The 27,559-nt window shown below is 33.1% G+C and overlaps 1 long non-coding RNA gene across 1 annotated transcript; it reads right to left on the reverse strand.

The window, feature by feature from the left end:
- Positions 1-11,113: 11,113 nt before the first annotated feature.
- Positions 11,114-25,870, reverse strand: LOC143229042 (uncharacterized). The gene is made up of 2 exons (XR_013015621.1): positions 24,546-25,870; positions 11,114-12,034 (listed from the first exon to the last, which is right to left on the reverse strand). It is a non-coding gene; the product is annotated as an uncharacterized LOC143229042 (long non-coding RNA).
- Between the last annotated feature and the right edge of the window lie 1,689 nt (positions 25,871-27,559).

The following is a 27,559-nucleotide window of genomic DNA, read 5'->3' on the forward strand; positions in this document are numbered from 1 at the left end:
TCCTGGGGACAAAATGTTATTTCCTAATTGCTTATGCCTAAAGTAAATGGAAAAGGCCTATTCTTTCCAAACTTTGCTTTTGTGACTTGGGAGCGTGTATAATGAAAACATGATGGGAGAATATATTTGGGGGCTGATACGTGAAAGGGATTTATATTACAGTCGCAAATCTCGAAAAAGTACTTCAAAACAGTTTTGTATAACTTTAGTATAAATACATGTAAATCTTGATTCATATGTTGTTTTATTCAGACATTATATAAATATGCCCGTTTCTACATGTGTATTGACTACAAAATTATTTATATTGCCCATGTATACGTAAGATTATGATGACAATAGTATCACGTTTAACTTAATTATTTCATAATAAAAATTTCATATTATGTGTTACTTTTTTGTAAACAACCAAGCCGGATGTTCATACAAGGAAAAAAGAAAATTAATTCTGTCATTAAGTATCGTTTGTAAAACATTTGAAATATAGTATAATTGCCACTAAAAATTCGATAACCAATATTTTATCAATCTTACTGTATGTTTGTGGCCCGACATGGCCAAGCGCGTAAGGCGTGCGACTCGTAATCCGAGTGTCGCGGGTTCAGGCCCGCGTCGCGCCAAATATGCTCGCCCTCCCAGCCGTGGGGGCGTTATAATGTGACGGTCAATCCCACTATTCGTTGGTAAAAGAGTAGCCCAAGAGTTGGCGGTGGGTGGTGATGACTAGCTGCCGACTAACGGCTCGGTGCAGTGGGCTAACAACCTACTCACTTCAATACCTGTTGAAGAATCCGCAAGCGATTGCGGCCCTGTGTTCCTTGATGGAATCTAATGGTGATAACTAACTGTATGTTTGTGATATTTATTTGTATTCATTGGTTAGAGCTGTGGAATTCCTGATTTTTCTCTTACAGAGCTTGGTAGTTAACGAGGCTAAAAGTAAACAAGATACTTTCTGACAAATCAACCTTAAGAATTCAAAGATTTGGTTAAAAATTTGTAATTGTAAAGATATCTTACTGATACACTACACTTTCAATCTATTTAAAGTTTCTATACAGAAGTTTCAAACTGTTAATACCACTGCCGTTCGATTTTTTTTTGCTAGCTTAGCTCTGCCCCCCACTAGTACAGAGGTAAGTCTACAGATTTACAACGCTTAACTCAGAGGTTCGAATCCCTTCGGTGAGCTCAGCAGATAGCCCGACGTGGCTTTGCTAAAAGAAGTATGTTTTTTTTAAATTCGCACAAAGCTACTCGAGGGCTATCTGTGCTAAATGTCCCTAATTTAGCAGTGTAAGACTAGAGGGAAGGCAGCTAGTCATCATCACCCACCGCCAACTCTTGGGCTGCTTTTTTAACCAACGAATAGTGGGATTGACCGTCACATTATAACGCCCCCACGGCTGAAAGGGCGAGCATGTTTGGTGCGAGGGGGATGCGAACCCGCGACCCTCAGATTACGAGTCGCACGCCTTAACACGCTTGGCTATGCCGGGCCTGCTAAAGGAAAAAACACACAAGCATAAATAACTTAGCTCTACATTTATGTTTACGTATACAAATTAGATATTTTCGTTCTTACCGTAAACGGATGTTTCTTTAATAGTATAAAGTTTTGATGGAGAGTGCAGAGGTTAGTGAAGCCTAATAATTATGTTTAACCTCACATTTGCTCGCAAATATTTCTGCCTCATTTTTCTCAATTTGCTTATTACTGATTTTAAGTGAGTGGTGTGCGAAAATCTCGTTTTAGGAGATTACTTTAATGCTAGAACCCGTTAGTCGGTCTCATCTATAGCGATCAAAAATATTTTTTTCTTTATGCGTTGTAAAATATGTATAGGATGGGTAGAAAATGTTTAAATTGGCGAAGCAATGATATTACACGCCCGATGATTTTATGTTTAAACTGGAATAAATGCGACTAAATAATTTATTTGGTTAAAAGGAATTTTAATTAAAACTTCTTTTGTTAAAACTGGTGTTTTCTTTCAATTTGATTCTCTTATTCTTGTGGTTCAATATTTTCAAATGACTTGCAAATACGTTGTTTTTTCACATTCTTTATGAATAGATTTAAATCCAAGTCGTATAAGTATGTGTTTAGTTTAAGTAGATTGCATATTTACAAAGAAAAATAGAAACAAAAACTCACAGCTTAAAAACGTGTAATATAATCTGTTGTACCTTTTAATCATTCATTAAAAAAACGTTACGATTATAGTCTTATAATCGAACTGATAAGCACCAGTTTTGGACTGACAACAGTTAACACTTAACATTAAATAACTATGTTCATGGAGTTATTGTTTTAATGAAATAGTCTCCCGATGGCACAGTGGTAAGTCTATGGATTTACAACGCTAAGATACGGAGTTCGATTACCCTCGGTGGACACAGTAAATAGCCCAATGTGGTTTTGCTATAAGAAAAACTATGTGTGCTTGATCATTCGAAAAGCTTTTCATTCTCTACAGTTAATTAGAAAGTTAAGTTCTTGTTTTCTACTCCAAGTAAGCTATCAAATCTATTAGACAAAAGCGAAAGATTACATCACACTTACAGTTTAAGGTCCCTAGATATAGTTGTCAGATTTTCATGTATTACACGTGGACTGATATTAATACAGCTACAATAAGTACATTTCTATACAATTTGTCTAAACATTTTCAGGGTATTTCTAATTGTAGCTGTATTAATGTCAGTTCACATGTAATAAATGAAAATCTGATAACTATGTGTAGGGACCACAAACTGTAAATGTGAGGTAATCTTTCGCTTTTGTTTAATAGATTTGATAGCCTACTTAGAGTAGAAAGCAAGAACTTAACTTTCTATTTGTGGTCACATACAGTGCTTGTACTAACTTAGCTAACTCCGATCTACTGTTTTCCACTGTAAAAGCTAACTACTGTCAATTATTCTTAATTTTGTCATTGAAAACTAACATCTCAGCTCTTGTTTTATATATTTTATTTTGTTTTTTTCTGATATGTATTGATATATTAGTGATACTTACCAATGATCTGGATACTTTTCTAATCATGGTTTTCAGTTGATTGAGTCAAATAATTCATAGTATTCGTTTGTTCACCTACAAAGTAAATAATTTCTTTATGTAATTGTCTCTGCTGATCAAACTGTTGTTACTGTAATATAATTACTGTAAATGTTACCATCAATGCTACACACTCTAAAGATAAACCCTACGACCCTTTGTTCGTCCAACTAATCAGGACTCCAGTAATGGGTGATATTGCCCAACTCCAAGGTGCAGATGTTGATATTGACAGCTATAATATACTCTTAGAAGATGTATCACATTCCATTAGTTAATGCTAAAGATGCCCTGAAAAGAGTTATTTCAGGGCAGTGATGAAGACGAACGCGTAATCTTATCGGTACTCCTGTAATAAACATACAGTATTAGTCAGAGGCTGCCACTGATGTTCATAGCAATAATACTTTATAGTTTATAGGGATTAGTAAGCCATACCAAAACAGTTTTGAATATGCAACTTGGCATATAATGTGACTCAATCTGATATAAAGTCACAGTAGAACAGAATTTATCAGAACAACTTTATGACATTGCTTAACATTTCGTAAATGGTGTGATGTAACCGAAAATTGTTGCTTTTGGGAAAGGTTTGTAACAGACCTTTCCAATGTAAATTTTTATATGCTTAAATCATGAAAATATATTCAAATGAGAATTTAAAGTTTTCAAAACAAAGATATTTATTGTACTTAAGAGCATCGAAAAAATAATTTTGGTTCGCCAGAACAATTCATAAAAGACCTGCAACAAGTTGGACGAACACAAGTGTCAGAGACAAAAAACGCTGAAGTGTCCCAGGCGACAGTACGTAAAAACATATCTCAGTCTTCTAACCGCTGAGTAATTAGATAGATATGCATGTTATTGTACATGCACATACCAGTCACGTCACTGATGTAGTAATTATAGATTTCTATATGATCAGAGACTAGATGGATTATGGTAAACCTGTAGAGAGAAGTGATGAGGCTCCAAAGTTATTTTGATATAATTAACTCAACTTGTGAATGTTGAAGCAAAATCTTATGAACTGTAAAGATACAAATCATATCTACGAAGTGTTTTAAGAACGTATTTTGAATAAACAATACTTTAAATTTACAGTGAAAGGTGTTAGATCGCAATATTATTTATCTTGGTAAATCCACAAAAAATTAAGTATTTGCTTTTATATTAACTTAAAATGGAAAATTTAATCGGAATACATTTCATGCATGTTCTGCATTATAAGGATATTATTTGATATTTTGTAGTTTGCAAGACACAATCATACACTGATACATTTTACCAACGTAATATTCCCAAAAGAACCTGTATTTTCATAACTGATATTAACATAAACAGTGACAACAGTTTCACGTTTAACTGTGACAAATAAGAATTTTACAAGTGAAACACCAACAGAAATCAAATGTACCTATAGATATAACATAAAAAAAAGATCGTGTGTAATTTCATAAACTTCCAAGTTTGTGTGATTAGTTTCATTAGTTAACTCCATTAAGAAGTAATAAAGAAACAAAAGTCTACTGTTAAGAAACTGTTTTGACATGTTTTATTTTTCTCACTAAAAGTAACATTAATGTTGTTATTTTACAGAGTGAGTCATAATTAATATTATAACTAGTGCGTCGTGCTCATTGTGAAAAACCTTAAAATTCCAACGGTGACACAAAACGTGCTAACAAAAATGTTAACTCTTTGTTGTATTCCCCAGTGTATGTTCCGGCCGAGAATCTCAACTGTACTCGAGGATACCGAAGAGATTCTGACAAGTGCTGTAAGTATATATGATACTCAATTGCTTTAAACTGTTCACATTAAACACAACTAGATGAAAGACTTTTAAAAATATGGAATTTTAGTTAAACAAATACGTTTTTTGATACTAAAGACGTTGTTAGAACAATAAAAATTAATACTGGGTAAATAAATGTTTAGCTATGTTCGTTTAACGCTTTTAGATCCATGTCCTCCTGGTCACTATGACAATGGATTCCAAACTCACTGCCTGCCGTGCCCAGGAGGGACTTACATGGCATCTTTTGCTGCTGACGCCTGCATTCCTTGTCCTGGAGATAAAATTACTGATGAAGAAGGAGCTGATAATAAAGATCTTTGTAGAAGTAATGGAACAAAAGGTTTTAAAGTTTTCTTTTATTGTTTCCTTAACATTTTAAAGATGTTTATTTTTGTTCAAACAGATTGTTATAATAAGACACTTCTTCATAACTTTCATGGTTTTTAATGCATTAAAAAGCTTTGCTTTTACTGGGAAATCCTACTACTTGTTTTTAAAGATGGGCTCACACATTTATGACAAATAGTATTGAATAGCTGTCTTACCTGTAGTATATCATTTCAAAATTAGGAACGGCTAGCGCTGAAATCCCTCATTTAGCTGTCCTCGCAATTGAAAAACAAACAAATATAACGGTGTCTCAATCTGTGTGCTTCACATCATTACTAAAAATACCTAAAGATATTTAACTAAAGCAGTATATGTCACAAAACGTAACTTAAATCTATGCTTAATATGCTTATATTGCATACATAATGTCTTTTTTTGTAATAAAATAAAGTAATTTGTCCAAATGCAAAACAATTTTTTAAATATAAGATTATAATAACATTGGATTATCAAAACGTCAGCACCGTCTCATAAGTTCTGAATAAAATTGTTAGAAAGAATTGTTACCAAGTAAATGAGAAACTTCATGAGCAGTGACGTACGACGTTCAGCGTTTGTAGTCAAAATGTTATCGTTCTTTATCTGGGAAATTTACAGTAAAGAAAAATTTGTAAAAATTACTGTTTTTAGTAGTGGTGTAAAAACGCAGAAACTACCATTCAGTGGATACGATTCGATAGCACAAAAGAATAATGTACCATAATAAGTGAAGAAGTTAATTATAAAACTTAATACAGTAATTTAATAGCGATTAAACAAACTAACTTTATTAAGTAGTCAATGGAAAGACAGTTTATTTAATTTGTGTTACATGATCACACTATATAAGAAAAATCTCGACATTTTCTTTACGATAATTGACATATTATACAACTCAGTATAACACAGTGAGTTAAATCAACTTCGATTTATTGTAAGAATATATGTGTTTGGAAGGGAAAGCCAGTAGGGTTCTTGATATATTGTCTAATAATTTAAATATGTTGGAAAACTCAGCTGATTTCCCGTTATATAACTATATAGTTGTTGTTATTACATAACTGTACTACTTGTCTACTAGTAAGTAGCTCAAATAATATAACAGGCGTCATTTTTCTTTGCTAATTATCTGTTTAAACTGTAAAGAAAAAATATATATATACAGTTGTCAAATTCTAAAGGTTGTTATCAATGTTTAATATGAAAATATATTATAAATGTAAGAAATATCATATTTATTTAATTAAAATGTTTAATATGTTAACTCAAGATTATTTTTAGTTTAAAGAATTATACACTTTCTTATTATTATTAAGTTACATTTGGAGTTTTTACTTTTTGTTTTACGTAATCGGTAGAGTTGGTAAACTGATTTTAAATACGACTCTCCGTCTTAAGATCCAACTGAAGTGGTTCCGAAGGCTACGCTCCCCTCGGCTTCAAAATCTACAGTTCCAAGATATGCTTGGTGGACAGCACTCATTTTGATATGTTTTATTGCTTTGTTGTAAGTTACGACTGTAAGTTATAACTGTAACGCATTATCCATAGCTTATTTAATAATAATATGTATTTTAATGGTCTTGAAACATGTGATTCTTATTTATTTACTTTTTGTAATGATCGTGCAGCGTTCTTTGTTGTTTCTACAACTGGAAAGATAAACCTCGGGAAGAACGGAATGTTTTGAAAAACCGTGTCGAACACAAACAGCCTGGTGCTGAAAAGATAACTACTGATGAATTGGATATATTGGAGGCTATGCCACTGATCCCTGAATGTGAGAAGAAGGTCCCTACAAAGAACGTTAAGACGACAAAAACTAATATACTAAGAAAGCAAAAAGTGACCAAACGAACAACCCTGGAGACGATATATGAAAACGACCTAGAAGAAAGGAATACTTTGGTTCGAAATTCAATTAAGTTCTTATTCATCTTACGTTATAATTAATATTTGGTACAAGTAAATTTACATTTTTATAATTAAAACTATCCATTTTAATATAATGTATACTACGTCAAACTACGTGCACAATATCAAACAGATGTTGCATGTTTAAAATCAATGTTGTTAATACCTTGGGTTATCCCCAACTACTGAGAAAGATGCGTTCAGAGAATCTTTAATATTCAGAGTCGTTTGAATGCATGCAATTTTTTTTTCCAAAATAGACCTATATATGTTCGATACCATTGAGGTCTAATAAGTCTATATGATAGTTAAACTGGTGAATCAACTCTTCTTCAATCTTAATACATGTTGGAAGACAATTACCATCCATTACACTGAAGCCAGAACCAATCGTAACAGTATATGATAGTGTAAGATGTACGCATTATCTTTACTAATGTCCATAGCATTAATAACATCTGGAAAACATAAAGATCAGAATGCCCTTTCGTAATTTTTCATTCACATGCATACCACCACTACTGATAATGAATTATTTTGTGTATTAGTGGCACCATAATATATAATTTCGGCTCATATTGCTCCGTTTATTTCGTTTTTTAACCAGATGTACACTGAATTACGTGTTGGAGCTTTGAACATCCAATTCAGATTTTATCAGGTTAACCATAACGGTAACCTGCTTTAAATGTGGATTGGGACCTTCTTAGTTAAGTACCAGTGTATTTGTGCCATTTTGTTGCAAGTGGTTCTACTATATCTTGTTAATGACACTTTGAGACATTTTACAACAGTTTTTTTTTTTTTAACTGTCAGCCAACTTTCAATGGTCTGATGGACATTTAGTGAAATATCCAGTTCTCTTCTTTTAGACTTTACTAAGATTATTGATTATTTTAAAATACTATAAGGTGTGTGATTTATTCCAAAGTTGCAACAAAAAAAAAAGACAGTTTGAAAACTATTTCTCTCTGTAACATAAAGTAAATAACCAGTCGTTTGTAATTCAGATCACATAACTTTTCATGTTTAATTTATATAACAATAAATTGAGTGGAACACTTGACATTCAATTATAACCGTACTTTCATCTTGTCTAGACAATAATATAAACAATCTAGTTATCCTTTGTGAACGTGTAAAATATAAATGGAAAACAGTATTTAAGCTATTGTATGCTGTATATCATTCTTTATTCACTACGTGACACAATGTTTGAGATAGTTTTCCTAGTTTCCAGAAAACATTTATGAGATAACTGAAACCAATTTCATAATTTATAATTTTCATAGAAACATTTATTTGGTTTAATGCATGTTATAGTAAAATTATTGCTCAAATTCTGAGTGTTGCGCCACTAAACATAATTATATTCTACATCTTCAGAGAGAAACACCAGCATTAAAACAAAGAAAATCTGTCGAAGAATATATCCAGCGACATCTGTCTCATAGACATGTGAACAATTATGATAAAATTATTGTCGTTAAACCAAACAGTAAACAAGGATATCTCAAGGGAAACGTTGTTATTCTCATTGAGAATTCTGACAGCCAAGATACGTTTATCATTGGAAAAGCTCGGAAACCAACTTGATTTTTCTTCAAAACTAGGAAATAGAATTAATAAACGAATTTATAAAACCGCCATTGTTAATATGTTCTCTCTAGAGTTAAGAGAAATCAAGATTGCTTTTATTTACACACTGTACAGCTACACGAATGGGATTGATACTCACAAAATTGCACAAAATTTTTAAATTCAGTATCACCGATATTATTGGTTTAACAGAAACTTACGTAGTAATTTAACTATTTACGTTTATGTACAAGTAAATTAAATATAAACTTTGAAAACTTAAAGTTTTAACATTTTATCATAACTATTATTTAAATTTAAGAGACTGAGGCTTTAGTTCAACAATTCACAAGCGTTTTTTTCATATTTTTTATAATTTCCTTTTTTTGCAGTATTTATTTATAACCATATAATGTTAAAACGTGAATAAAATATTAAACCTAAAGTACTGAAATGTTTGTTTACATATTTTTCGCCCATTTAAATGTAACGGCTATTATACATTAAATGCTCATTTCGGTACTAATTGTGTGTCTGTTTATATTGTTTGTAATACAGCTATAAGTATATTGACTGTCACAATATACGTCCAGCAATTCACAGTTGTTACACTAAGATTTACATGCGACATTTTTTACTGAAACGCAAGATCCACCTGAGCTTCTTCAATTTCTACGTTTAATGTGTTTTACATCGTTGATTATTAAGCTTAAGCCACGTATTGGTTCTCCAATTATTACATTGTTATCAGCTTGTGACATTTATAGTTTTCTTGTACTTTGTCTACATGTTGGATTACGTATTAATTATACAACATTTTCAGTAGAATTGTTATGATATGCCTACAGTTTATTTTTATCGTTTTCAAATGGTACTCAGTGATTAACGTGTAGCACTGTTAAGATATAATTGACATGCACCATTGTCGGTTATTAAAGTATTATTGACATGTGTCATCTTTCAGAGTGACATGTAGCTATTAGAGGTTGCATCACACTGATTTGTCAGTTTATGCCTGAGTTCAATAAACAAAAAGATGAAATACATTTTTACTTCGTGTCCATCAGATGTGCTAGAATTCTGAATAAAGATAGCTTAACTGACTATCAACCATGGTTAACTAGTTCACGTGTTTCACGTGCACATATAGCGTGTCATGTGCATAAGGAACAAGACTCTTTCCATCATCTGATAGCATGGAGACATGTTCAAAATCAAGGTTTCCGTTAAATTATTGTAGATTGAGCACATCTTGAAAGTCGATAAAAGTGTAAACAGGCAACTATGCTTTCAATCTGTTTTACGACTGGACAACATTATTGGAGTGTTGTTAATAATCAACTAGAACTTTCTTATCATCAGTTTTACTATCATCAAATTCAATACACGTGCTCTGTCTGTAACTTAGTTGTTGTTCTAGTGGCTGGAGTAGAAGATATTCTCTTTTTCGTGGTTGTTTGTTTTTAAGCAATTCGTCCTGACAGAAAATGTCAGACAAAAACTTAATACAATTCATCACACGATAAAACGAATATTTTATTAGTTTAAGAAAGAAATGTTAAAACTAAACCGTCCTTTTAAATCCGATGTAGAATATCCACAATCACGAAAACTTCAGATTTCTATTCTCTCATGAACTATATTTTTCAGGAAAACAATTTTCAACTAATAGCAGTACTGATACATAGTGTAGAATAATTCTAATATTTTAACTACCAATGATTGCCATCGTGCTATTAAACAGAGGAGATAGATTCAGAGTATGTGTGACGTTGACTCGACCATGCGACCCTCAGATTATGGGACGAGCGTCCGAACCACCTGGCCAATTAATGAATTATGAAATTTTTGAAAATATTGTCCAATTTCATAATGAAAAAATATATTATTGTATTTACAACAAAAATCATGTAATCCACTTTCGTAGAAACGTTTATCATTTATACTTAAATAATTAGATTGCTCCCTTACCTTCAGTCATAACATAATCATATTCAAATAATGACGTATTCCACTTATATTGAACACAAAATTATCTTCCTATTATGCTTCAAAATTTGAATTGTATTTTTGACTTGTACAATTATCAAAATTAAATTCCATAAAGCTTCTTTATTTTGTATTTCATATGATTATTTTTCTTTTAGATTTTATTTTGCACGTCTAGTTATATCAAAGACTATTAACGAAGAATAATACTAATAAGTTTCAGATATTTCAAGTACCGATTTATTTTAATACTCGAGTCATCATTCAGAAGTATCATATAAACTATTCAGTACAGGCTATAAATATGTCTAGGTATTTATGTAAACTATACAATATACTGTAGAAAAAAAATCATTTTTCAGAGTGAAAAAACTAATCAATCAATAAACTCTTAGAAATGAAGTTTTCTTCCATTTTATTTTTCTTTACCTTAAATACCTTTTATCATTTCTCCACAAATGTATAATTCACAGCAGACAAAAAAAATCAAGGTTAACAGAATGTTTTTGCACTTTCGTAAAGTACATTTTTTTAGTTCACTAATACAAAACCGGAGTTCGATTATTTAATTTATAGTTTCTTTCTTCACTGAGAGAGCCCGTCCTGGTGTTAGCGTAAGTGGAGGGTTGATTATTCGCGTCCCGCTGTGAAAAAAATTCTATCACAATTTAGGAAAATCGATCTGCTACAAGAGGAACAATAAAATTCCAATATCTGGTTCAGCGATTGGCTGGTGTCTTGCCGGACAACCCGTCGAATCCTGCTCCTCAACGTTGGCGAAATTTTCTTTGGACGATCACTTGAAATTCTCGTTTCGTATCACTCAAGGTTTTTGCAACAGCAGTTTTACTATGCCCAATCTCACCAGCGATGGCACGTTGAGAGAGACCTTGCTTTTGCAGCTCGACAATTCTGCCACTTTCAAACTATGTTAAGTTTTCAGCCTTTGCCATATATTTTCCCCAATGTAACACAGAAGATGTCAGTGGGAGATGTTGACAACGCTAATGCTTTAACACAAATGACTAAATTTCGTTACGTGTTTACCTATTAACACTTCGTTATGGTCTTAAAACTTTTGACCAGCTAGTATTTAGGCTAATTTCACAGTATTCACATTTTCCCCATTAAATGGTAAAAAGTTGTTTTTTTTATTTTCCCTTTTCTTATTTTCATCTTTGGAAGCTCTACTCAAATAAAAGTTCAGTCTAACAACGCAAAATGCATATTTTTTCTTTCTGTTGATTGGCCTTAAGATTTTGTCTAGCAGTGTATTTAAAACAGAACACAAAAAAATCACCTTCACACGTTTTCGAACACTGCAAATCAAATAAAAACAACATAACCATAAAAAACACCCAATTACTAAATAAAGAAACCAACAAAAACAATCTCAAAATTAAAGAAGCCTTACATATACAACAACTCAAGCCAAAAATAAACATCAAAATCTAAGCACGCCCTCTACATTCTTACACTCAATTACACAACCCTCTTCAAACATGTGGTCAGCTATCAGTCACTTACCTCTTTCTTTGTGAGCCTGACGACGACCGAAGAAGGTCGAAACGTTGTTCGCTTCTCGAGATAAAAATTTTTTTCAACCCAAACCAGCCGATTTACATGTATATTTTTCTCTACAAGTGGGTTTTCTTGTAATCACTGAAGTATGAAGTAAGTTTCGCTCATATGGCCCCAATGATAACCATGAACAACTGACCAGATTACCCTAAAGTGCTGCTGGTTGATGGAATTCTGGTGGAGCTGTGATTGGCCTACAAACCGATAGTGGATATTCAAGCTGCTCAAATTAATTAACGAAGGAGATACAAATGGGAGAGCCAAAAGGATGAATGTAATGTCAAAATTCAAGGGCAATGATTGAGAATTATACATGATGTGTGTGTCGAATCGGAACCAGAGATCGATTAATTCATGTCAAAACATTAGATAACAGCAAAAAACATTCCAATTACTAAAGAAAAAGGAATACACCGGAATTATGTTCTAATTTCAAACACGTAAGTTGAAACACATAAAAGAGCATTGCACGGAATCAGTGTCATTTTGTATCCACAAACTGACTGATTACAGATATCAAATATGTAGCAACAGATTCATTGCACGTGAATCGAAGTTTTATGGTTAACAATAGAATGACGGTAGCAATAATGAACATCTGACACACGTGTTGACAGTGATCAATATAGCTTCCTAAAGACTGAATATGTATATTTCAAAACGTTCAAGAATTAAATGTTTACTACCGTACACACACAAGTCAAACGTTTGTTGTTGCTGCAATCATTCTGTTGCTCATCAAATATATATGCCTAAGAAAGGATCACACTGATGAGACTAAAAGAAAAGTGATAAACAATTATCAAGTGTGCGCACTACACAATGACAGCTATATAGAAGATGAAAAAGTTGAGTTTTTTTAAAAACTCTAAGGTAATGACAACAAACTGAGGACATTGATGACCTTATTGTTATGTTATGAGATATTTTAATGGCAGATATATCTAACCCTTCACAACTACAATGAATATCACACACTAGAACTGTGTGACTTGCATTTCATTAACAGTGTATACCAACTTCATCCAGTTCAGATATACGAATGATAACAACTGGAACATTTTTACTCAAGCATCTCAGATAGATTAGATTTTAACAACAGTGGCCCAGAGAAGACAAGTTAGAGACTCGACAGTCATATCTTATGTAAATACAGACTCTAAACATCATCTTGTTGTCAAGGTTTTAACAAGACAAAAGAGATATTTAGCATGAAAAAATCTGGACGTGGCAGGAAGAGCATGGTGGAAAAATTAAAGCAGCAAAACTAGGAAAAGAAAAAAAAAAGAATCAAAGAAGGTGGTGGATCGTGTAAGGTATAAAATAGCAAGAAGAAACAGTAAAAGAACAGTGAATAAGTCTAAGCCAGAATCCTGGATGAAGTGTGGTGAGTAACTTATGTAAGGACTCCTTCAAGGTAGTTCACGAGCATGTTACAGCCATACACTTGAAGGATGAGAGATTTAACCCAATAGTTGTCACCAGTGACAGAAAGGATGATGAAACCAAAACCAAAGCGAGGTGAAACCAATGCTTGCAAGAACTCTTTACCTCAACAAGGACAGAGAAGACATATACTCTGTTCATTCTCATGAATGAAAAACACAAACCTTCAATACTAGAGTAAGAAGTGAAATATACAATCAAAAACAAAACTGTGGAATCAAGGATATAAAATCAGAAGCAATAAGTAGTCAAGTGTTTGACAGGAATATTTAATAAATCATGGAAAGAGAAAAAGTTCCAGAAGGCTGTTAAAGAACCAGTTTGAAAAAAAAAAGACATAATAAGAAAATCTGCAGTACTTATACTGAATTTCCCTCCTTAGACATGTGGGTAAGATGAATATAAGAGTTTCCAGAATATTGTCTAAAATACAATTTGCAGTGATGTAATGTTAACTCGTGAGCAACACACTGAAGTCCAACTAGAACTGAATATTGTTTTCATCGATTAAAACAAAAACAATAAATTGTATTAGCAGAAATAAGTTATGAAAAATACTCAAATACTACTGGGTGCAAAGCCAGTAACACAAGAGCAATGTATGCAGATAACAGAAGTACTAGAACCACAAATGGTTTTAATAATTGGTTTCAATTATCATATGGGGTGAAACAAGGCTTTGTCTTGTTCCTCTCTTCTATTCATCGTTTATATTCATCAGCACCAAAGTAGCCACTCCAAGTGGAGAAGTCCAAAGAAATTACGCAAGTCCAACAAGGCCATGTGGTTAGGGCGCTCTACTCGTAAGTCCAACATGGCCATATGGTTAGGGCGCTCTACTCGTAAGCCCAACATGGCCATATGGTTAGGGCGCTCTTCTCGTAAGTCCAACATGGCCATGTGGTTAGGACGCTCTACTTGTAATTTGAGAGTTGCAGGTTCCGCAACACATGATCACACTTTCAGCCGTAGGGGCATTATAACGTGACGGTCAATCCCACTATTCGTTGGTAAGAGAATAGCCCAAGAGTTAGCAGTGGGTGGTGATTACTAGCTAGCTGCCTTCTCTCTTGTATTACACTGCTAAATTAGGAACGGCTAGTGTAAATAACCTTCATGTGGTTTTGCGCAAAATTAAAACAATAAACAAACAAGACGCATGAGCATATATTATGAAAACAACAGGATTCAAAGAAAAAGGCAGACCCAGGAAAATATAGATCATGTCGTGATTGAGACCTTGAATAACTATATCTCTTATAACATTTAACAGCAGTTAGCTAGCTGGAGAATACATAACGTTATGATCAGGCAAGTTGTAAAATATCTTGAACAAATACAGATTATAAATGGGCCCGGCATGTCCAGGTGGTTAGGGTGCTTAACTCGTAATCTGAGGGTTGCGGGTTTGGGTCCCCATCACACCAAACATACTCGCCTCTTCAGCTGTGAGAGCGCTATAAATTATGGTCAATCCCAGTATTATTTGGTAAAAGAGTAGCCCGAAAGTTGGAGAGGGGGGTGGATGACTAGCTGTATTCCCTCTAGCCTTACACTGTTAAATCAGGAATTACTAGTATAGATAGTCCTTGTGTTTGGTTTTTGAATTTCGCGCAAAGCTACTTGAGAACTATCTATGCTAGCCGTCCCTAATGTTGCAGTGTAAGACTAGAGGGAAGGCAGCTAGTCATCACCACCCACCACCAACTTTTGGGCTACTTTTTTTTAACAACAAAGAGTGGGATTGACAGTCACATTATAACATTCCCACGGCTGAAAGGGCGAGCATGTTTGGTGAAACGGGGATTCGAACCTGTGACCCTCGTATTACGAGTTGAATGCCTTAACTCACCTGGCCATGCCGGGCCCTAGCCCTTGTGTAGATTTGGGCAAAATCCAAACAAACAGATTATAAATACAGTGTTCAATGAAGTGTCGATAGTTAGAATTAGTTGAAAGATATATAACATAGGTTTCCTCAGACAGATAACTGAATTTGCAATATGTCTGTGAAGTGTTTTAATAGGCCTACGACACTTTACGATGGTGTAGAAGTATAAAAATTTGTAGAAACGTGGTAAGTAAAGATAAACTACTTCATTATAATCTAAATGGACTGACCTTTTTGAATTATTTTAATCAGTTAATTTTAAAGAAATAAGAGCATTAGAAAACGATGTAGGAAGTAATATATTATTTTGGTGCAAATTTTGAACTGTTGAAAATGAAGACACGGTCACAGAATGAGAGCAAACCATGACTGATATGAGAAAACTTAAATCATGAGGAACAATACAGACAAGTTGAACAAATACTAAAATAGAAGAGACAGAAAAGTAAAAGATCAAAAGAGATTTAAAAGAAAAAATAAAGAAGAAAGAAACATAAAATAAGCAGAAAGAAACCTTGAAGTAGAAAAATGTGAGAGGAAAATAAGATATTAGAAAAAGAGAAAGATCTACCACTTAGAAAATAATTAAAGTAAATCTGGCTGATTCATTTGTTTGATTGCTGTTAAGCACAAAGCTACACAATGGACTATCTAAGCTGTTTGCACCAGGGTATCAAAACCAGTTTTTTGTGTTTATAACTAGCTCATAGCCTTCAGTCTTAACAATGTCACTAAATGGAAAAATCTAACTGAAGAGAAATAAGATTTATAAAATTACTAAAAATTACAACAACAAGGTTGAAAAAGTATGCAAAGGTCCTAATGACAAAATTGAAAAGCAAACCAACTGAACACCAGTAACATAATAAAATGTATGAATTATTAAATGTGAATACTGAATCAATAACACCTCTTTCTACATTGGCTCAGGAATTTCAGCCTGGAATGCCTTCTGCTACAAACTATAAAATAGGAGAACTTATTTGTTTACACCTATTATCACCACTGCTGTGCAACTCTTTATTCAAAGATCCTTCTGGACTACTCCAAATATAGCATTACTACATTTAGCCCCACAATTAAGCTGACCAGTTTAGTATCAGTCAATAGAGAAAGCCAATGCACTATGATGGAATGCACTGTACTAAACACAGTTAGAAATAATTTCTAAAATGTTCATGTGAAATAGTGAACAACAAGCCATCCATAATGCTGGTCACTTAAAAGGACTAGATTTGGACAACACTGGATAACAACTACAAATTTAGAGTATTGTACAAGAAAAGTGTATCTATGGTAAAGTTTTGGAATATAGCACAGAGTAAAGACAAGGCCTTAGTCAAGCTTGTAGAAAATATGGAAATAATTATCTAAATATCCTACCTGGATGCTCCTCATAAAATAACTGATTCCAATTTATAGATAACATAGCAGAAGGTGATCTTAGTAATAGACTGAAGCAAAACAGATATATGTCTTAAAAAAAAAGTTCAGCAGTTGGCTATAAAACTATAATCCATTAAAGTCACAGATGAACTAATACATGTATTACATAAAAGTTAGAAGAATATGAAATCTTGCAGTATTTAGACATCAACTCTTCCAAGAAGAACTGAAAGGCTTAGTTAGATGGATATATAAACCAAATAGAAGAAATAAGTAACAAAAGAGATTTTTCAAATACAACTTAAAGATACATATTGCTGAAATTTCAGTTAAGAACCTGTATGGAATGATAGCTCTCAAAGGATACCAAAAGTAAACTACAGGAACTTAAGATGTTGTTAAGGTAAAAAGACAGAACCCAATAATATGAAAGGATTAAGTAACAAAACATCAATGAAACATACATTAACTGATTTATAAGATGAAGTTATGAGAGAAATACTTCTTACATTACAAAGAAAAATCATTATATTAGGAAAATTGTCCACAAGATAATTAATGAAATCATTGTAATACACTGGTTCTACCTACAAATGTTCATACCAAATTAAGGTGAGATGTTTGTTTGAGAGATGAAGAAAAAGAGGTGATTGGTAGAAACAGTATGTGGACATAAAGTTCTAACAAAAGGAAAACTGGAAGTGACCTTGAAAGTAGAAAGTTTTTCTATGCTTTATGACATGTGAGTAACTAAAATCAAGAAAAAGCACATATTGGAAATTGGCTTCATGCTGAGATATGGAAGTGAGGTTAGGTTGTTGTCTAATAGTTTCACTGTCTAAAACTAGAAAATCACTATGTACTACATGGTAATTACTATATGGGAGAATGAACTTACAGTGGAAACAGGGATACTTGTTATTGTAAAACCAAGAAATGACATACTCGTATCAGTAGCTAACAGGAATAATTCTCTCTCTAATGACTAAAGTGTAATGGTCAAATACTCTAGCACGTCATGATGGATTGGTAATTGAAAACTTGTCTTGTTTCATTCAACCTAATAAAAATTACACTTAACTGTTTCATATAAACTCATTATCTTGTTCAGTAATACATAATAATATTTCACACTTTGTCATCCAAACCTACCATGTTCCTAACTCAGCTTTTATTTTTCTTGCCTAATTCTAATCAATGAATAATTTTCCAGATTCAAGAAAATCTGTCAATATATTCATTCTGAATTATTTAACTTCATTTAATATCTTCTGGTGTATTAAACAATTTAATTAAACTTTAATTTGGTATATTTTAATAATTCTTTACTATAAAGAAGTCTTCAAAATAGATTCTTTTGCATATTTATCAAGATGCTTTACAACAGGCTGGCATATAAATCAAATAATTCACAACAATGATTGGTTTTTTGAACAAGGAAATGCAATCCATTATTACACAACAGACAGGTATTTCATAAAATTCTAGTGGAATCAAAAGGAGCTTATGAACCCATCAAGAATGTACCTTCTAATTCCCAGCTATAACTACACTTTACTACTCATGTGTTCATCCAATATTTTCTTGAACTCAGTTGAATTTTCTTCATCCACTAACCTTGGAGTCAGCCCATTACAAAAAATAAGCACTGTGTTTGAAAAATAATACTGTCTAAACTGCAGACAACTCTTATGTTGCCAAAGTTTGAATGTATGCCTCCTATTGTTTTCACTGTTAAACACAAAAATGTTTGATAGATTTGTATTATCAATACCCTTAATAACCTTAAACACTTCAATTAAATCCCTACTACCCCTTTATCTTTTCAAACAAAATTTAGAGGTTTCAGGCTCTCTTCACAGGACAATTCACCATCTCAGATATCACCTTAGTGGCTCTTCTCTGAACCTTCTCCAAGAATTCAATGTCCTTCTTGAGGAAAAGAGCCCAAAACTGTATACAGTACTTTAAATGAGGCCTTACAAGTGTTTTATACAGTGAAACAATAATATTTATGGTCTTGTATCCAATTATTTCTGTAGAAGTTACTAGAAATCCTATTAGTCTTACTGCTAGCTACACTGTTTAGATAATTTAAGTCACTTTTTTTTACCACAACACCAAAATCTTCTCCTTCAACCACAGTATTTAATGTATTTAAATTTAAAATGTAACAATAATTTAAATTTTGAAAACCTACATACATCACCTTACATTTTGGATAGTTAAAAATCAAAGGCCAATTTACATTACAATGCAGCATCTTTGATATAATTAGCTACTCCAAAAATCTTAATGCTATCTGCAAACTTCTAAACTTTGTTATTCATTACAGATTCAATATCATTAACATAAATCACAAACAACAAATGACCCAACAAAGAGCCCTGAGGAACACCATTTACAACTGTAATCTAGTAAGATATAACTCCATTTCTTACTACTCTCCAGCCAATTTTCTAACCAATATAACAACATTTCCCCACACCCATACAGTTAGTTTTTATAACAAGTCTTCTGTTATGCACTTTATCATATGCCCTCTGAGAATCAAGGTAAATTATATCGACAGCATTTCTTTCATAAACTCTAGCAGTAACATTCTCAAAGAATGTCAGAATGTTTGTTAAACAAGTCATTCCCTTAGTGACACCACACTGGCTCTGACATTATGTCAAACTACTTTAAGTGATCCTACAATGCACCTTTAATCACAATCTCCAAAATCCTTCCAACCACTGATGTAAGACTATTGATTGATTGATTGATTTAGTGTTTTATGGCACAAAGCAGCGAGGCTATCTGCGCCAAAAATCCGGTAAAATTGTAAAAATAAAGTAAATGTAGCAAAAGACTTAAAGGAAATGAAGGTAAAACAAAAAAGTATAAAACCAATGTTGACACCTAGTCTACAACGTTAAGAGAGAAAGCAGAGTAAAAGAAGTTGTAAAGTACTTACTCTAGCAAAATGGTAATGATCGTAACCCACCAGGAAGACTAACAGGTAAGTTCAAGAACCACCGTCAGTCACCTGAAGTTGGCCTTTCCAGTCCTGGTTCCGGGTTATGTGTCATAGCAACTATTATCAAAATGTAAAAGAATAGAAATTTTAAAAGAGACATAGCAAAAGCATAATAATGAGTAGCCAAATGTCCAGTAAAAAGATAAAAGTCAAGTAAATGGAGTAAAATTTGTAAAAGTAATTGAAGGTAAAAACAAAACGGCAATTAAAACAGAAAATGGCATAAAAACCAATGTTGACATCCAGTCAACAAAGTTGTAAAGGACTACCTGTAGCAGAATGGTAATGAACATAACCCGCCAGGAAGACTAACAGGTAAGTATAAAAAACCACTGTCAGTCACCTGAAGTTGGTCTTTCCAGTCCTGGTTCCAGGTTATGAGTCAATATGGCCAGTACTAAAAGGTAAAGTAGTAAAAGTGATGTAAGACTAACTGGACTATAACTGCTTGGACAATGTGCATCACTTTCTTTAAATATTAAACTAACATCAGTCAACTTCCAGTCTTATAATATTCTTCCACTACTCACTGAACTATAAAAATATCAGCTAGTCATTCAAAAATAAAATCTTTAAGTTCCATTAAAACTCCAGGATAAAACTTGTCTGGCCCAGGAATTTATCAGTTTTGAGGTTTCCCAACTTTTATTACAATTTCAGAACAAAAAATGAAAGCTCTTACTTCAATACTTTTCCTATACATTACATACTCTGTTTGAGGCACAATACTTTTATTTTCCTTTATAAAAACTGAAAAGAACGTATAATTTAACAAGTTTATGATCTTGTAATCTTCCAAGATCAGCTTCTCACTATCACTTTTAAGATGCTCAATACCCATTCTAACATTTTACTTATCTAAGAATTCCTTATTGTTTGGTTTTACTCTCTCAGCCAACCCTCTTTAATATAGAGTTTTTGCCCTTCTATTTTCTTTTTTAACCAGTTCTCTTGATATCCTACAAGTCCTTATTATTTACAGTAAGTTTGAATTTCTTGAATTTATTATATTTATCCCTAATATGGTTTCTTAAGCCTATACTAAACCATAATGACTTGTTCTGCATTACTGTCTTATTTTTTCTGTAGGGAATATGTATGTTCTGTATGCAAATAAATTTTCCCCTAAATGCTTCCTGCATCTGTTCAAGATCCCAACTCTTTAGTCCAATCCATAGCTATGGATGGCAGATCATGTCTCATTCCATAAAAATTGGCTTTCCTGGAATTCAGAAGCAGAGTAAAGTTTTAAATTCTACAAGCAGTAAAATTACAAACCTAATAGTGCACTGGTTGCTTGTACTTAAATACTCATCAATCACAACTTCTGTCTATCATATTAACATAAGATGCTAATATTAAATCTAGCTTCCTCACTTGTAGGTTCTGACACCAGCTGGTATATAAAAGTATTTATAAGTTTTCAAAAACCTATCCCCCTCACTGTCAAACTCAAAATTCTCCAATCAATACCACTAAAATTAAAGTCTCCCATAATAACATCTTTATCAGGTACCATTCTGATCTCATTATACAGTTTCTGATTAACTTCCACATTCTGATCTTGTGGTTCATAACAAATTTCAATTACAAGACTTTTCCACCTATATCTAATAACACTAACCCAAACTGATTCCAACTTACTGCTGTTTTCTTTATTATGCTGTAACTCAACATGATGCAATTTGCTCCTCACATATAAAGATATTCCCACCCCCTTGTTTTTCACACTCTATCTCTAATAACTAATCTGTAGTCTGGTATTTTGAAAAAATTCCATCATCACAGTTGTTAATATCCAAATACATTTCAGTGGTATCCATAATATTAAAATCCTTAGTTTCCACAACTGCTTTGAACTGCTTTATTTCTAATATTCCTAGCATTGCAATAGCAACAATTAGCTAAATATTTTAAAACAAATTCATATTTTATGTCTGTTGTATGTTTTCCTATCAATTATATTTCTAGTTTTACTAATATCATAGTCCTCACCTCTGTGTCGCCCTAGTTTAAATTTACCACTACAGCTGAGTTAAGAGCCTTTGCTAATATGCTAGCTCCTGCTTTTTTATGTGTAAGCCTACATTACAGAAAGATTAACCTTCCCATTAAAATTATCCTATAAATTTAGCCAACCTATTTGTTCACCCCTACATACTGATCAAAGTTTGGCATTCAATCATAGTGACCAACTTAGTATCTTATCCTCAGAATTTATTCTTGACAATATCTCCGACAAAATCAAACTGACACCTTTTCTTAAATTATACTTATCAATAAACTCCTTAGATCTATCATTCCTTACATCACTATCCTCAACATCAGCACCAAAACTGTGCTGCTATTAGAATCCTTAACTATCTCTCTGGCTCTTTCAGCTGTATCCTGTACCTCCTGCTCCTGTATAGCATAAGTGTTCTTTTTGCTCCTATTTATTCCACACACTACTTTCTCTAACTAGAGAGTCATCTACAACTATAACATTCCTATCCTTGACAAAAGCATATATTGTAATCTCATCTGTTTCTTCTAGATGTACTCTAAAACTGATTAAAAATAATAATTCAGTTTTGAAGTTTTTCTCATGGTAAATCTATATAGGAGCATTATAAAAATTATTAATATTAAAAATTATTTATTGCTTGAATAATTTATTACATTTTATCTTTTACAGAATAACAGTGTATGTTTGTTTTGTGTTTAACCAACTGTAAAACATTATTTATTGAAATTTCAAGAAAGTTTCAATCTCCTTATTTAATGAACATTAAATTCTGTGACAGTTAAAAATTAATAACATTTATTCATATAAGACAAAAAATTAACTACATAAGAAACTAATCAAGTTATTTATATACTTGGTTAACCACATGACAATAACGCCTTCTGTAGTGAAATGGTACTAACTCTTAACTTTAGTGTACTTCTGTGCCATCAGCCTCCTTTCTCTCCAAATCTGCTAACCTTGTAATAAAGCTTTAACAGCTTTTACTTTTTGGAAGGAAAGACATTCACTGAACTTTATAAGTAAAATTTGGACAAACATTATGATAGTAGTATGGTTACAGTAATATTAAGAAAATGTTTAGTACAAAAAATTGGCTCAATATATTGTTTGCTTTAGAGCAAAGCCTTTTGCAGTGTATAATGCATTGAACTGAACAACAGAGTTTGAGCTTTAAGTCTGCAAACTAACACTACCTCACTGGACACTACAAGCACATTAGAAACTAACATAATGTTACTGATATGATCATAGTAATGATAATGAAGTGTTTAATAGATATAATCACAGCAAAATATTGGTACAAAACTAACAATCATCCAATAAGTATTAAACACTAGCTAAACAGGAGAGCTTAATCTTGAAGATGTCACTAGTATGGACTTAGATCTTACTCTTAACTTCATAATCATTGCTGTTTTATGTATGGTCTAATACTAAATATAAATTCATCTTGCAAGTAGCTTTGCCTTTTCTTTTACCAAGAGAAAATAATTAAACTGAGATACCTCATTACAAAGGTAAAGTATACCAAAATATAAATTTGATAACAAAACAAAATGTATACAGAAGTAAACATGAGCTAACTATATTCAGAAGTTTTTTTTATTTATTCATTTTGGTGATATTTGGTTCTATCACTGATCCATTAAAGTTGATGATAGATAAAAGTATTTTCCAGTTATTAGTCATTTCTCGAAAAACAACTTTTACAGTATTTAGTAAATGTTCAAATCATTTATGAAGAAAGATGCCAAAATGTAAGTTCTCTAACCAAAAATTATTCTGAGATCTTCAAACAAGATAAAAACTAAACTTTCTCTTATCTCCTTATCTCTACATGCAGCAAAACACTACACTTAACAGAGCAATGATCACTTTCTCCCAGATGTTCTGAAATTACAGCCCTCTTTATCATTTCTATATTTAAAGTTAGCAATAAATCTAAAAACAGCAGTTTTTAGTAGGTTTCTTGACTAACTGGTAAACAAAGCCATCTTGGACTGTTTCCAAAGTGCTTTCTTTCACCAATCTACATGTCTGAAATTAAAATCAACCATAATTACAACTTTTTTATTAACAGCTGAAATTCTCATTGTAAAATTTCTTATTAATTTCATCATTAACATCTGGTGGTCTGTAACAAATTCCCACTAAAAGCATTTTTCCTTTATATCCACTAATAGTAATCCAAATGGATTCAGTGTCATGGCTATTATCTTTTTATATCCTCAACTCCAACAGGAAGTAACTCATATTTTACATGTAAAGTCACTTCTCCGAGATTTTTAATACTCTATTTCAATTAAATAGTCTGCAACCCTGTATTTCAAAGAAATTTCTGTCATCAAAATCATCTACATTTAAACATATCTCAGTTATTCCCTTTATATCAAAATCTTATGTTCCTAACAGCACTCTGAAGTTATCAATTTTATTACTTATACTTCTAGCATTACAATACTACAATTAAGCCTATCCTTGTAAGTTTCATACCAATTTTTTATGTTCAAGTTTTCTCAGCTTCTTATTCTTTTTCTTTTCCATTTAGTTTATCATGGCTCTCTTCACAGTCCAGTGACTCTAGTCTTTCCCTTACATCTGAGCCAATAGTCTTAGCAGACAAGCCAGTCCATATCCTATTTAAATGTAAACCACCCATTCCAAAGAGCTCCCATTTTACACTGAATTGATCCTTCAAGTCCAACCAATCAATCTGTTCATTTTTTACATACCAATATAAGCCTATCATTTAGCCCTAGTGAATTACATATAATTTAATACCGACAGTTAATTCGGGGTAATACTCCTGAAAAGATGAGTTGTGAATTCCTTCTTTAAATACCTTTAACCCTCTTATATATTAATTACCTTCTCTTTCCTACCTTTACCTACATCATTAACCCATACTTGTACCACAAACACTACATCTTTGCTATTCCTCTTTCATCTCCGTTCGTCAGTTGTATCTTTCATCTATGTTCTAGTGCAGGGATGTGCAACAGGCGGCCCGCGGACCACAACCCGGCCCGCCAAGCCATTTAGTGTGGCCCTAGTTGTTGTAATCTAACCATGTGGCCTGATCTGTAATCCAACGCAAATGGAATATTTTTAAAAGCATCGATCCTACGGGATTCCCAGGCTTCGACTCGACAAACTTCTAAAATTATCTTTGCTAGAGAGGAGCAGGCCGAATTCGATTGGTCGGCCTCCTTAGGGCATGAATAGGTGACGTACACTAGCACTATTGTCTACGACTCAACGTCATGTCCTGAACCTCGCCTTCGCCCACTGGCGACAATTTTCCCTAACCTCTGCTGTCCGTCATTCATTATTGGTGAAAATTTTATTACCTTTTACAGTTACTACAAGAGATTGAAGGTAAATTGATTATTATTTAGCATATTGTTGTGACTTTACTGAATTTATTAAAATTTTTGCTTTCAGATGCATCTGATTCTATGTACAGTGTGACCTCGTTATTCGCGGGGGTTACGTTCTTTACCCTCCCGCGAATAGCGAAAAACCGCGAATATTGGACGCAGTTTTAAGACGTATATGTATGCGATTATATACTATATGAAATGCTTCCCAAACACTAATGATACTTATACTCATTGATGCAGTAATAATGTAGCAATATTGCATACTGTTATGTATTTCACTAAATTGTACCGTGCGTTACCGGGCTGTGCTTTGCCGTTTGCGTTGTTGGGGAAGCTGAGGCAGTCAGCCAATAGCAGTCCAATCTTGTTTGGTGAAGACGACAATTGATAAAAACGGCTTGATTGAGTAAATACAACAGAAATCTCCTCGAAAAGCCCTTTCAGTCTCTGTGACCTACAAAACGCAGTTCGCGCATAACCCGCGAATATGCGGGGCCGCGAATGGCGAACCGCGAATAGGCGAGGTCACACTGTATTTTGCTATTCTCAATTAATTTAAGTACCGGAAGGCTATGATCGGATGCCAATTTAGAAACATGTGTTTCTGTCCATAAGAGGTTCCATGTGTAAATAAATTCTATGTTTTTTCTACTTTGCTATTTTCGTGAGAATAATTTTTGTTTTGATTTCAGGGCTAGTAAAATGTCAGCAGTTAAGAAACGAAAATTGATGATGAGGGAAGGTTATTCAACAGTGAATGGTGCACAAAATATCTTGTTGTCCCACATAATCAAGGTGTTGTCTGCCTCGTCTGTCAAACTACAATTGCAGTCATGAAAGAGTACAATATTAAGCGACATTACGCAACTAAGCACTCCTCCCAGTTTGATGAAATTGTTGGTCAGGCACGAAAGGACAAAATTGAACATTTAAAACATCCATTGAAAAGCAACAAGGTGTTTTACCACTTTCAAGAAAAATTCAGAACTGGTGACAAAACTGAGTTTTAAGCTTTGTGAATGTATGGCAGAAAAGGGAAAGCCTTTCAGTGATGGAGAATTTATTAAAATTGTTTAACAATATTCACAGAATATGCATGTCCAGAGAAAAAATATTTGGTGGAGCAAACTAGCCTTTCCCGCTTTACTGTCTCACGCAGGACAAAAGATCTTTCAGAGGACATCAAAGAAACTTTGAAAGAGAGATTGAATTCGTGTGAAGCTTTCAGTCTGGCTTTGGATGAAAGCACTGATATCAATGACACATCCCAACTTGTCATTTTCATCAGAGCTGTTACTGCAGGCTTTGATGTTTTCGAAGAGTTTTTTAGATATGGCAAGCCTTTCCACAGGACAGGATATTTGTGAACAAGTGCTTAAGGTTGTAGAAAAGTTTGAACTGAATCCTTATAAATTATGTGGTGTTACAACAGATGGTGCTCCTTCCATGACAAGTAGGACAAATGGATTCACCAAGAAATTTCTAACTGCAATTGGAGCACAAGACGTAGTTGTAAGCCATTGCATTATTCACCAAGAGAGCTTTTGCACCAAAGTTCTGGATTTTGCAGAAGTCATGAAAAATGTCGTCCAATGCGTAAATTATATTCGAACACGAGGATTAAATCATCGACAATTTAAAACTTTTTTTAGATGAGCTGGACAGTGAGTATTCAGATGTTTTGTACTTCTCTGCTGTACGTTGGCTTAGTAGAGCTGCTACTTTGAAGAGATTCTGGAATCTGCGAGAGGAGATTAAGTTCTTCATGGAGAGCAAACGTCAGAATGTGGACTTCTTGAGCAATGAGAACTGGCTGAATGACTTAGCATTCCTCACAGACATTACACAGCATCTGTCTGATTTAAACTTAAAACTACAAGGGAAAAGTCAACTTGTGAATAAGTTGTTTGAGCATATTTGTGCTTTTGAGAAGAAATTGGAACTTTTCCAGGTTCAGTTGAGAAGAGCCATATTGACCCATTTTACATGTCTTGCAACCAGGAAACTGGAATTTCCTAATCTGGATTGCACCAAATATGGAACCAGTGTACAAAAGCTGCGTGATGAGTTTGCAAACAGATTTCCAGATTTCAGACAAACTGAAATTAGATTGAAATTGTTTGC

The sequence above is a fragment of the Tachypleus tridentatus genome, chromosome 10, assembly GCF_004210375.1.
Source record: "Tachypleus tridentatus isolate NWPU-2018 chromosome 10, ASM421037v1, whole genome shotgun sequence".
NCBI lineage: Eukaryota > Metazoa > Arthropoda > Merostomata > Xiphosura > Limulidae > Tachypleus > Tachypleus tridentatus.